Genomic DNA, 11,728 nt, shown 5'->3' with positions numbered 1-11,728 from the left:
GCCTAACTGCATTTGTTGAGATGTTGCAATTTGGTTGGTTTGTTCGTAGTAAGGGGGATCGCTGCATTTTCATATAGATTGCATTCATGCATGTTTTTATTTGTTTTTGAGTCTGTGACGCTTGAGGACAAACATCGATTTAAGTTTGGGGGTGTGATAAGTGGCATTTTATACCACTTAGAACATCTTAAAATGGCTTGAATTGGTGCCTTGAAATCAAGTATTTTGGGTATTTGATGCGTTTTTCTAGTGTTTATGCATTTCAGGGTATTAGTTGCATTTCGGAGGAGTAATCATCAAGAATAAGCCTTGGCATGTGTTCACCATTGAGAGAGGAAAGGAAGGGGCAGATTACGGCGAAGAAACGGAGCAAACTCAGGATTTTTCCAGTAGGGTCCTGAGCGGCCGCTCAGCAATGCTGAGCGGCCGCGCAGAAAGCTGAGCGCCCGCTCAGCTATGCTGAGCGGCCGCGCAGGGTCGGGAAAAAAGATAGTTTATTTTAGGACTTCTACTTCTGTTTGGCTTCAACTTCTATGTAATCTGAGTTTTATGGGACTATTATATATGTAGATTTGGAGATGTTTTCACGAGAGAGGATCGTGGTATTAAGCAAGGAGCGGAGGAGATAAGGAAGAAGACCGTTTTAGCACACAGCAACGAAGAGGAAGCATATTTTCTTGTGATTCTTGTTTCATCATAACGTTGGATGCTAGTTTTCTTACTTTGAACCTATTTACTCTTGTGACGTACTTTGATTTAATATAATTAGTTTAGTTATTATTTTCTTGTGTTTGCTTATCATGATTTCATATGAACCCATGATGACGATGAATGCTATTATGGGCTAATCGTGATCATGTGGTCGCAACGGATTTACTATGGAATTCTTTAGTTAATTGTTTAATACTTTAGTGTGTGATGATTGTATGATATCTAGTATTGGTTGTGCGTATTCATCTTATGTGCGTCGTGAACATATAAGATAAGGTGTTAATCTCTCGTGAAGCGACGGTGGATCTTGAGATTTAGAACTTGCCATGCTAGCATAGGTTCATGTATGATGTGCATGATTAGTGGGTAACTCTAACAGTTTTATTCGCCCAGTGTAATCAAAGGGAATAACTTGTGCTTAAATCGTTGTGTTGTCAATTTCTGTAGACATATAGGAACTCAACATAATTGATGCCTATTCAACTTCTATCTTAATTGTGGATGTTTGGTAGAATGGTATTAGTACAATGAAAGTTGGCTTTTATCAGTTTCATGTTATTCGATTAATATCATCACTGTCACATGCTAAAGGTAATAACAATAACTATTGAAGGAAGTAGTAATGAAGTTGTGATCTCATGAGTGTTTTAATATTGTTAATTTGAATTGTTAATTAAGTGATAAATTAAGTAATTAATTGTAGTTAATATTTAGTCAACAATTCTAAGTGTTAGTGTCTTAACATTGAGAAGTAATCACACATTGGTGCGTGAGTTTAATTAAACAATAATTAGTCTGAGTCTCTGTGGGAACGAACTAGAAAGTATTCTATATTACTTGCGAACACGTATACTTGCGTGAATATTAGCGCGTGTTTTCACCCTAACAAGTTTTTGGCGCCGCTGCCGGGGACTCGGCGTATTTGTTTAGTTTATGTACTTACCATCATTGGTCATTAGGACTCAGTGATTAGGACGTAGTTGTTACTTATTGTTTCCAGTTGTGTTTCAGGTACTTTAGCGAGCGTTTATGCAAACTCGTTCTCGTACTCGCAAGAGGACTTTAGATACAGCTGAGGAGACAGACGAAGTTCTTGATATTCCGGAGAAGTTAGATTTTGAAGATTCGGATTCAGGAACTGAGCGGAAAGAACCAGTAAACATGGGTGATCGTATTGTTCATGCTGATCCAGCTCTTATGGACTTTTCTCAGCCAAAAATTGATGACATTCAGTCAAGCATTCTTTATCCGGCTATTCAAGCTAACAACTTTGAAATCAAGCCGGGCACTATTCAGATGGTGCAGAATTCTGTTTCTTTTGGAGGAGCTGCGACTGAAGACCCCAACATGCACATAAGGAATTTTGTCGAGATCTGCAACACTTTTAAGTATAATGGCGTGACTGATGAGGCTATCAAGCTGAGGCTTTTCCCATTCTCAACGAGGGACAAAGCTAAGGACTGGTTACATTCTGAACCAGCTGGGTCCATCACTACTTGGCAAGATCTTGCGCAAAAGTTTCTGGTGAAGTTTTATCCGATGGCAAAGACTGCTGCTATGAGGAGTGCTCTTACTCAGTTTGCGCAGCAACCTACAGAATCTATGTGCGAAGCTTGGGAACGCTACAAGGAAATGTTGAGGAAGTGTCCACATCATGGAATGCCCGATTGGATGGTGATCACTGGTTTCTCGTACTCGTTCTCGTTCTCGTACCAGTTGTTACTTATTGTTTCCAGTTGTGTTTCAGGTACTTTAGCGAGCGTTTATGCAAACTCGTTCTCGTACTCACAAGAGGACTTTAGATACAGCTGAGGAGACAGAAGAAGTTCTTGATATTCCGGAGAAGTTAGATTTTGAAGATTCGGATTTAGGAACTGAGCGGAAAGAACCAGTAAACATGGGTGATCGTATTATTCAGGCTGATCCAGCTCTTATGGACTTTTCTCAGCCAAAAATTGATGACATTCAGTCAAGCATTCTTCATCCGGCTATTCAAGCTAACAACTTTGAAATCAAGCCGGGCACTATTCAGATGGTGCAGAATTCTGTTTCTTTTGGAGGAGCTGCGACTGAAGACCCCAACATGCACATAAGGAATTTTGTCGAGATCTGCAGCACTTTTAAGTATAATGGCGTGACTGATGAGGCTATCAAGCTGAGGCTTTTCCCATTCTCACCGAGGGACAAAGCTAAGGACTGGTTACATTCTGAACCAGCTGGGTCCATCACTACTTGGCAAGATCTTGCGTAAAAGTTTCTGGTGAAGTTTTATCCGATGGCAAAGACTACTGCTATGAGGAGTGCTCTTACTCAGTTTGCACAGCAACCTACAGAATCTATGTGCGAAGCTTGGGAACGCTACAAGGAAATGTTGAGGAAGTGTCTACATCATGGAATGCCCGATTGGATGGTGATCACTGGTTTCTCGTACTCGTTCTCATTCTCGTACCAGTTGTTACTTATTGTTTCCAGTTGTGTTTCAGGTACTTTAGCGAGCGTTTATGCAAACTCGTTCTCGTACTCGCAAGAGGACTTTAGATACAGCTGAGGAGACAGACGAAGTTCTTGATATTCCGGAGAAGTTAGATTTTGAAGATTCGGATTCAGGAACTGAGCGGAAAGAACCAGTAAACATGGGTGATCGTATTGTTCAGGCTGATCCAGCTCTTATGGACTTTTCTCAGCCAAAAATTGATGACATTCAGTCAAGCATTCTTCATCCGGCTATTCAAGTTAACAACTTTGAAATCAAGCCGGGCACTATTCAGATGGTGCAGAATTCTGTTTCTTTTGGAGGAGCTGCGACTGAAGACCCCAACATGCACATAAGGAATTTTGTCGAGATCTGCAACACTTTTAAGTATAATGGCGTGACTGATGAGGCTATCAAGCTGAGGCTTTTCCCATTCTCACTGAGGGACAAAGCTAAGGACTGGTTACATTCTGAACCAGCTGGGTCCATCACTACTTGGCAAGATCTTGCGCAAAAGTTTCTGGTGAAGTTTTATCCGATGGCAAAGACTGCTGCTATGAGGAGTGCTCTTACTCAGTTTGCGCAGCAACCTACAGAATCTATGTGCGAAGCTTGGGAATGCTACAAGGAAATGTTGAGGAAGTGTCCACATCATGGAATGCCCGATTGGATGGTGATCACTGGTTTCTCGTACTCGTTCTCGTTCTCGTACCAGTTGTTACTTATTGTTTCCAGTTGTGTTTCAGGTACTTTAGCGAGCGTTTATGCAAACTCGTTCTCGTACTCGCAAGAGGACTTTAGATACAGCTGAGGAGACAGACGAAGTTCTTGATATTCCGGAGAAGTTAGATTTTGAAGATTCGGATTCAGGAACTGAGCGGAAAGAACCAGTAAACATGGGCGATCGTATTGTTCAGGCTGATCCAGCTCTTATGGACTTTTCTCAGCCAAAAATTGATGACATTCAGTCAAGCATTCTTCATCCGACTATTCAAGCTAACAACTTTGAAATCAAGCCGGGCACTATTCAGATGGTGCAGAATTCTGTTTCTTTTGGAGGAGCTGCGACTGAAGACCCCAACATGCACATAAGGAATTTTGTCGAGATCTGCAGCACTTTTAAGTATAATGGCGTGACTGATGAGGCTATCAAGCTGAGGCTTTTCCCATTCTCACCGAGGGACAAAGCTAAGGACAGGTTATATTCTGAACCAACTGAGTCCATCACTACTTGGCAAGATCTTGCGCAAAAGTTTCTGGTGAAGTTTTATCCGATGGCAAAGACTGCTGCTATGAGGAGTGCTCTTACTCAGTTTGCGCAGCAACCTACAGAATCTATGTGCGAAGTTTGGGAACGCTACAAGGAAATGTTGAGGAAGTGTCCACATCATGGAATGCCCGATTGGATGGTGATCATTGGTTTCTATAATGGTTTGGGGGCCCAATCTCGGCCCATGCTCGACGCAGCAGGTGGAGGCGCCTTATGGGCTAAAAGCTATACTGAGGCTTATAATCTTATCGAGACTATGGCTGCAAATGAGCATCAAAACCCAACTCAGAGGATGATGCCTGGGAATGTAGCAGGTATTCTGGAAGTCGAAACAGCCACCGCTATTGCAGCGCAGCTTCAAGTGCTGTCAATGAAGGTTGATTCTCTGGCTACATATGGAGTTAATCAAATAGCTATGGTTTATGAGCTTTGTGCAGGTTCTCATGCTACGAATCAGTGTTCTCTTGTCAACGAATCTGTTCAGTATGTGAATAATTATCAGCGACAATAGCAGCCTGTGCCAGCTACATATCATCCTAATAACAAAAATCATCCAAATTTCAGCTGGGGTAATAATCAGAATGCTATTCAGCCACCATATCAGTAAGGTGTGAGTAAACAGTTTAATCCACCTGGATTCCATCAAACACAACAGTATGCTCAAAGGCAATCATATCCTCAATAGGGAAGTACAGCTGTACCTACTAGTGCTGATTTTGAGGAACTTAAGCTGTTATGCAAATGTCAGGCGGTTTCTATCAAGACCTTGGAAAACCAAATTGGTCAAATAGCCAATGCAGTGCTCAATCATCAACCTGGCACTCTTCTCAGTGACACGGAAGTACCAGGCAGGAAGGAAGCTAAAGAGCAAGTCAAGGCTATTACCTTAAGGTCTGGAGAAGTTGCTGATGCTGAAAAGCCAAAAGAAGGAGAAGCTGAAATTAGAGATGAAGAAGCTAAGCAAAAGGAGAAAGCGGTGGAATCAAGGAAGACTACTGTTGAACACACTCTACCTGAGGGTAATACAGGGGAGAAACAGCTTTATCCTCCACCACCTTTTCCTAAGAGATTGCAGCAACAAAAGCTGGATAGACAGTTCGGTAAGTTTCTGGAGGTGTTCAAGAAACTTCACATCAATATACCTTTCACTGAGACTCTGGAGCAAATGCCTAGTTATGCGAAGTTTATGAAGAATATTCTTTCAAGGAAGGTGAAACTGGATGACCTTGAGACCGTTGCTCTCACGGAAGAATGCAGCGCTGTTCTGCAGCAAAAGTTACCTCCAAAGCTGAAAGATCCAGGTAGCTTCACCATTCCTTGCACCATTGGCAAGTTGGCTTTTGACAAGTGCCTTTGTGATTTGGGAGCAAGCATCAATCTGATGCCGTTGTCGATCTTTAAAAAGTTGGATTTGCCTGATCCAAAACCCACATACATGTCTCTACAATTGGCTTATCGTTCTATTACTTACCCAAGGGGCATAGTGGAGGATGTGCTAGTCAAGGTGGATAAGATCTTCTTTCCTGCAGATTTTGTTATTCTGGATTTTGAGGAAGATAAGAAGATTCCCATAATCTTGGGAAGACCTTTCTTGGCTACTGGCCGTACCTTGATAGATGTGCAGAAAGGTGAACTTACTATGCGGGTACAAGATCAGGATGTGACCTTCAACGTATTCAAGGCAATGAAATTCCCTACAGAAGATGAGGAGTGCTTAAAAGTGGATGTGATTGATTCTGCGGTTACTTCGGAACTCGATCGCATGCTAATGTCAGATGCATTGGAAAAGGCTTTAGTGGGGGATTTTGACAGTGATGATGAAGATGGCAATGAGCAATTACAATATCTAAATGCTTCTCCCTGGAAGCGAAAGCTGGACATGCCGTTTGAATCTCTTGGTACTTCTGACCTCAAGAATATGGAAGGAAAGCTCAAACCATCAATAGAGGAAACACCTACCTTGGAGCTCAAGCCATTAACTGAACACTTGAGGTATGCTTTTTTAGGAGATGCATCTACTTTACCTATTATTATTGCATCTGACCTTTCAGGTAGTGAGGAAGACAAGCTCTTAAGGATTTTGAGAGAATTCAAATCGGCTATTGGATGGACCATAGCAGATATCAAGGGGATCAGCCCTTCCTATTATATGCATAAAATTCTGCTAGAAGAAGATAGTAAGCCGACTGTTGAACAACAATGCAGACTTAATCCTATCATGAAGGAGGTGGTGAAGAAAGAAATTCTGAAATGGCTAGATGCAGGCATCATATATCCTATTTCTGACAGTTCTTGGGTGAGCCCCGTACAATGTGTATCTAAGAAAGGAGGTATCACTGTGGTGGCAAATGAGAAGAATGAGCTCATCCCCACTCGAACAGTTACAGGATGGAGAGTATGCATGAATTATCGAAAGTTGAACAAAGCCACGAGGAAGGATCACTTCCCTCTTCCATTCATTGATCAGATGCTTGACAGGTTGGCTGGTCATGATTATTATTGTCTTCTGGATGGCTATTCAGGGTATAATCAGATTTGTATTGCACTAGAGGATCAGGAAAAGACTACCTTCACTTGTCCATTTGGCACGTTTGCTTTTCACAGAGTTTCGTTTGGGTTATTTGGCGCCCCGGCCACTTTTTAGAGATGTATGATGTGGCGCCCTCCAAACCCGGGTCAGAAGTTTGGGGTCCACACACACACCTTAATTATAACCTGCTTATGACAATAATAAAGATAATAATAATATATGCAGTGACCTACTTATCAACCACCATGGACCGCAACAGGTTAAAGTATGCACACAAGCCAAACACACTAATATATTACAAACCGTTCAAATCCCAACTATTTCAAACTCACACTGAGTATCAAACATTATTACAAACTTTTACAAACTTAAATTATCCCAAAAGAAGCCTACTAGCTCAGCTTCCTCAACCTGAACCCCTAGCTCTCGCGCTGGACTGGGGATCCTCGCTACCAACTGGTTCCTTTTTAACTGGAAAGAATATAAACAACATCGCACAAATGAGCTAACTAGCTCAGCAAGTCACAATGACAAAACTGAGAATAATGATCATCAGGTGACTATGATTATGATATCAAGTGAACATTGGATTATGATTTAGAATTGGATATTATACTTTTAATTTAAAAACCAAGGTTAGGCTGCTGATCAGTCACGCACTAACCCCGAGCAAGGCACACAGCATTGCTCTAACTACTGGATCCAAGGCACACATTGGCCTAACTTGACCATTATATGGTCTGACCACGAATCTGGTCCACAATTTTATAAAAACACTCCAATTCTAACATAATAACAGAATATGCAATAATAAACAATAACCAAAATCATTAACAACAATGAGTGTTTAACAATGAAAGGTTTTCAATCTTTGTCAGGATCAATAAAGTAGTTTAAAAGCTTGAACGCTGGGTAATGAAAGAATTGGATAACAAAAGAATCAATATTTCAGGATTTCAAAGATTTGGGCTCTCAAAGCATATGATACAATGGTTGAATGTACAAGTAATTCAGTTCAATGTTTGGGATTTTGTTTGCATGTATTTATGAAATAGTATCGTATACTTGAGGTTCGAGTTTGGGTTTACAATAATCAATGGCTTAGAAAGAATATGGTTCATAGCTCAAGAACAATAACTGAAATCAGGGTTTAGGTTTCCGTGCTTCAAAGCACTTGCAATGTCAACAAGACTATCAAGAATTACAATATCTCGAGAAAGTTCAGAACACTTGCCTGATATTAGCTTACTACTCTGCACTGACTTCCAATCACAACCGTCTTACTCTTCAACTATCTATTTTCCTTTCCTACGTCTTGCCTTTTCTGCTCACATATCATAAGCATCTATCAATCATCAACTCATAGAGTTCTATTCAACACACACTTCTATCTACCCTTCGTTTTACCCAAATCCGATTAACGGATTGAAATCTATGCAATAACGAAGTAAACACCGAATATATAGACCGATAGTCAAACAACAGGTCACGTATAACACATAATACATCACGTAATCAATGACATATCATTTATAAAGAAGTCTCGGGTCATAAATGTGCTTTCGGGTATTTAAAATAATTTTTAAAACATTTTTCGGAATTAAAACGGGTCGTTGGATCAATTTCGGGTTAATAAACAGGGTTCGGTTGGCCAATTCTGGCTCTGAAACAATTTTAGAATAATTATCGAGCCTTGAAAATAATTTAGAATAATATTTTAAAGCTCGAAACTATTTTTCAGAATTTTTAAATCATTTTTAATAATTAAATCTAATTAAATAATTAATTAAAAATCAATTAATAATTAATTAAATCAATTAATCAATTAATTTTCAAATTAATTGACTAATTAATCAATTAAAAATTAACTAAAATTAATTAACTAATTAATTCAGATTTATTTATGAATTAAAAATAATTTTCGGAATTAAAATAATAATTTTTAGAATTTTCAAAAATTAAAAACGAATTTTTATAATAAAAATAAATAGGAAATATGATTTTTAAACATTCTTAAAACAGGAATCCTATTTTTGCAAAGTCTGGAAACTTCAGGGACCTAACTGCATCGTTTTTAAAACTACAGGGGCCTGTTTGTAATTTTACCAACCCCGCCGTCAACTTCGCCGGAGTGTGGCCGGAGAACACGATTCTGGCCACCTCAGGCCACCAAACTGTCCAGATCACAACTACACCTCACCAGGAACATATTCATGCAATCAAATCATTATAATCATTCATGTTTTGGCCGGAAATTGGCCAAGAACATCGCCGGTTTCCGGCGAACATCGAAAATATTCAAAACACAACTCCCTTCTCCACAGACCTCGTTGGTTTATGAAACTTATACGACTGGATTGCTAATTTCACAAAGAACACAACCCACTATAACACAACATCAATCTATCACAGAATAAGAAACCCCCAAATTTCAATTAAGAACATTCATACGAGTTATAAACCCTAATTTTAAAATTCGAAAATCAAACTCAAATTTGAACATGTTATTGAACTCGAAATCAGACGTATGACATATGAAAATCATCAGGAAAATAAGCTCTACAACATGCAATCATCAAATCATACAAACAATCATCCGAACAAAAATTCATATTTTTAATAAAATAAATTCAAAAATAAATAAATTTTTAGAAATTAAACCTTTGATTCTGCAGTGAAACAAAGCTCAGAATCTGATAGAACACCTCAAATCCTTCATTTTGGTTACTCAAGCTTTGAAAACAGAGATCGGTAACGCCTTCGTTTTGCTGTTTGATTCTTAGAACAGTTTATGAATATAAGATTTTTCTCTGTAAAATTATATAATTATCTGTCTACAAATGATTTTTATACGAAATAAAATATGGTAAAAGGCTATTTATAATTACGGAAAATTAGTATCCCGTTGGATCATTTCGGATATAAAATGGTACGTTTATTTATAAAAACTGATCCAAACGGTATCGGTTTTCGGGATAATTATCCAAATCAGGTTAGGAAGGAGTTCTCGGAAGAGTTTCGGGTTCCAAAAACGTAACAACGGTTGACGTCGGTTGGTTCCCGTTTTTATAAAATAAATTTTAATTATCCGGAAAAAGATTTTAAAAATTTCATATGATTCTTATAAATCTATAAATCAACATAAAAATAATTAGGAAGATATGACAATTATCTATATTTTATTTTGGACATATGAAAATTAAAATACTCAATTAATATTATTTTTGAATATTCAAGTACATATATCACTTAACAATTAACTCACAGAATAGATACTGAACATACATATTAATTATTTAATAGTAAAAATAATTACACGTTATATCCCGGATATTACATCCTTCCCCCCTTAAAAGGATTCTGTCCTCATAATCTCCTAAGAAAACAAATGAGGATACTTTTCTCTCATATCACTTTCTAACTCCCAGGTTGACTCTTCAACCTTTGGGTTTCTCCATAATACTCTTACTAACTTTATCACTTTATTCCTCAATACTTTCTCTCTTTCCTCTAAAATCTCTATTGGATTCTCTACATATGATAAATCTGCCTGAAGCTCTATTGGCTCATATTCTATTACATGCCTGGAGTCTGGATTATATTTCTTGAGCATCGATACATGAAAAACATTGTGAATGTGCCCCATGTGCGGAGGTAACGCCAATTCGTAAGCGACTTTGCCAACGCTCTTTAGGATCTCAAAAGGTCCGACATATCTTGGGCTTAGCTTCCCTTTCTTCCCAAACCTCGTTAGTCCTTTCCACGGTGATACTTTCAATAATACCAAGCTCCCTTCTTCAAATTCCATGTCTTTCCTTGACTGGTCTGCATATCTCCTCTGACTATTTTGTGCGGCTATTAATCTCTTCTGGATAATTTCAACAACTTCCTTTGTCTGTTGCACCAATTCAGGTCCGAGTATTTTGCGTTCTCCTACTTCGTTCCAATATAATGGAGATCTACATTTGCGTCCATAAAGGGCTTCATAAGGTGGCATCCCAATGCTGGCGTGATAACTGTTGTTATAAGCAAATTCTACCAGGGGTAAATGCTCGTCCCAACTTCCTTTGAAATCAATAGCACAAACACGTAGCATGTCCTCGATTGTCTGGATTGTTCTTTCACTTTGGCCGTCCGTCTGCGGGTGATAGGCCGTACTCATATTCAATTTTATTCCCAAACATTCTTGAAAACTCTTCCAAAATCTTGAATTAAACCTTGGATCTCGATCAGATACGATAGACACTGGAACTCCATGACGAACTACAATTTCTTTTAGGTACATATGGACTAACTTGTCGAGCGAAAATCTTTCATTTATAGGCAGAAAATGAGCTGACTTGGTAAGTCTATCCACTATAACCCAAATGGCATCATGATTAGCCCTTGTCCTTGGTAATCCAACTATGAAATCCATGGTAATATGTTCCCACTTCCATTCTGGAATCTCCAATGGCTGTAGCAATCCGCTTGGTCTCTGATGCTCTGCTTTAACTCTCTGACAGGTATAACATTTGCTAACCCATTCCGCAATTTCCCTCTTCATATTTGGCCACCAATAATTCTTCTTTAAATCTCTGTACATTTTGGTACTCCCTGGATGGATGGAATATCTTGAACTATGTGCCTCTTGTAAAATTTCATTCTTTAACTCCGTCACTGGTGGAATCCAAACTCTTGAAGAAAACCTAAGAATACCTTGATCATCTTGTTGCGTGCATAATTCCTCACCTACCAAACTATT

The 11,728-nt window shown here is 38.9% G+C and overlaps 4 non-coding genes across 4 annotated transcripts; all 4 read right to left on the bottom strand.

Annotated features, from left to right (window-relative positions):
* Positions 1-2,265: 2,265 nt before the first annotated feature.
* Positions 2,266-2,372, bottom strand: LOC141709670 (small nucleolar RNA R71). Its single transcript, XR_012570235.1, has one exon. It is a non-coding gene; the product is annotated as a small nucleolar RNA R71 (small nucleolar RNA).
* Positions 2,373-3,001: 629 nt separating this feature from the next.
* On the bottom strand, positions 3,002-3,108 carry LOC141709785 (small nucleolar RNA R71). Its single transcript, XR_012570345.1, has one exon. It is a non-coding gene; the product is annotated as a small nucleolar RNA R71 (small nucleolar RNA).
* A 629-nt stretch (positions 3,109-3,737) lies between these two features.
* On the bottom strand, positions 3,738-3,844 carry LOC141709800 (small nucleolar RNA R71). The gene has a single exon (XR_012570359.1). It is a non-coding gene; the product is annotated as a small nucleolar RNA R71 (small nucleolar RNA).
* A 629-nt stretch (positions 3,845-4,473) lies between these two features.
* On the bottom strand, positions 4,474-4,580 carry LOC141709893 (small nucleolar RNA R71). Its single transcript, XR_012570447.1, has one exon. It is a non-coding gene; the product is annotated as a small nucleolar RNA R71 (small nucleolar RNA).
* Positions 4,581-11,728: the final 7,148 nt, after the last annotated feature.

This window comes from Apium graveolens, chromosome 2, assembly GCF_009905375.1.
Source record: "Apium graveolens cultivar Ventura chromosome 2, ASM990537v1, whole genome shotgun sequence".
NCBI lineage: Eukaryota > Viridiplantae > Streptophyta > Magnoliopsida > Apiales > Apiaceae > Apium > Apium graveolens.
The sequence above is the reverse complement of the archived record's forward strand: the minus strand, read 5'-3'. Positions and strand labels throughout refer to the sequence as shown.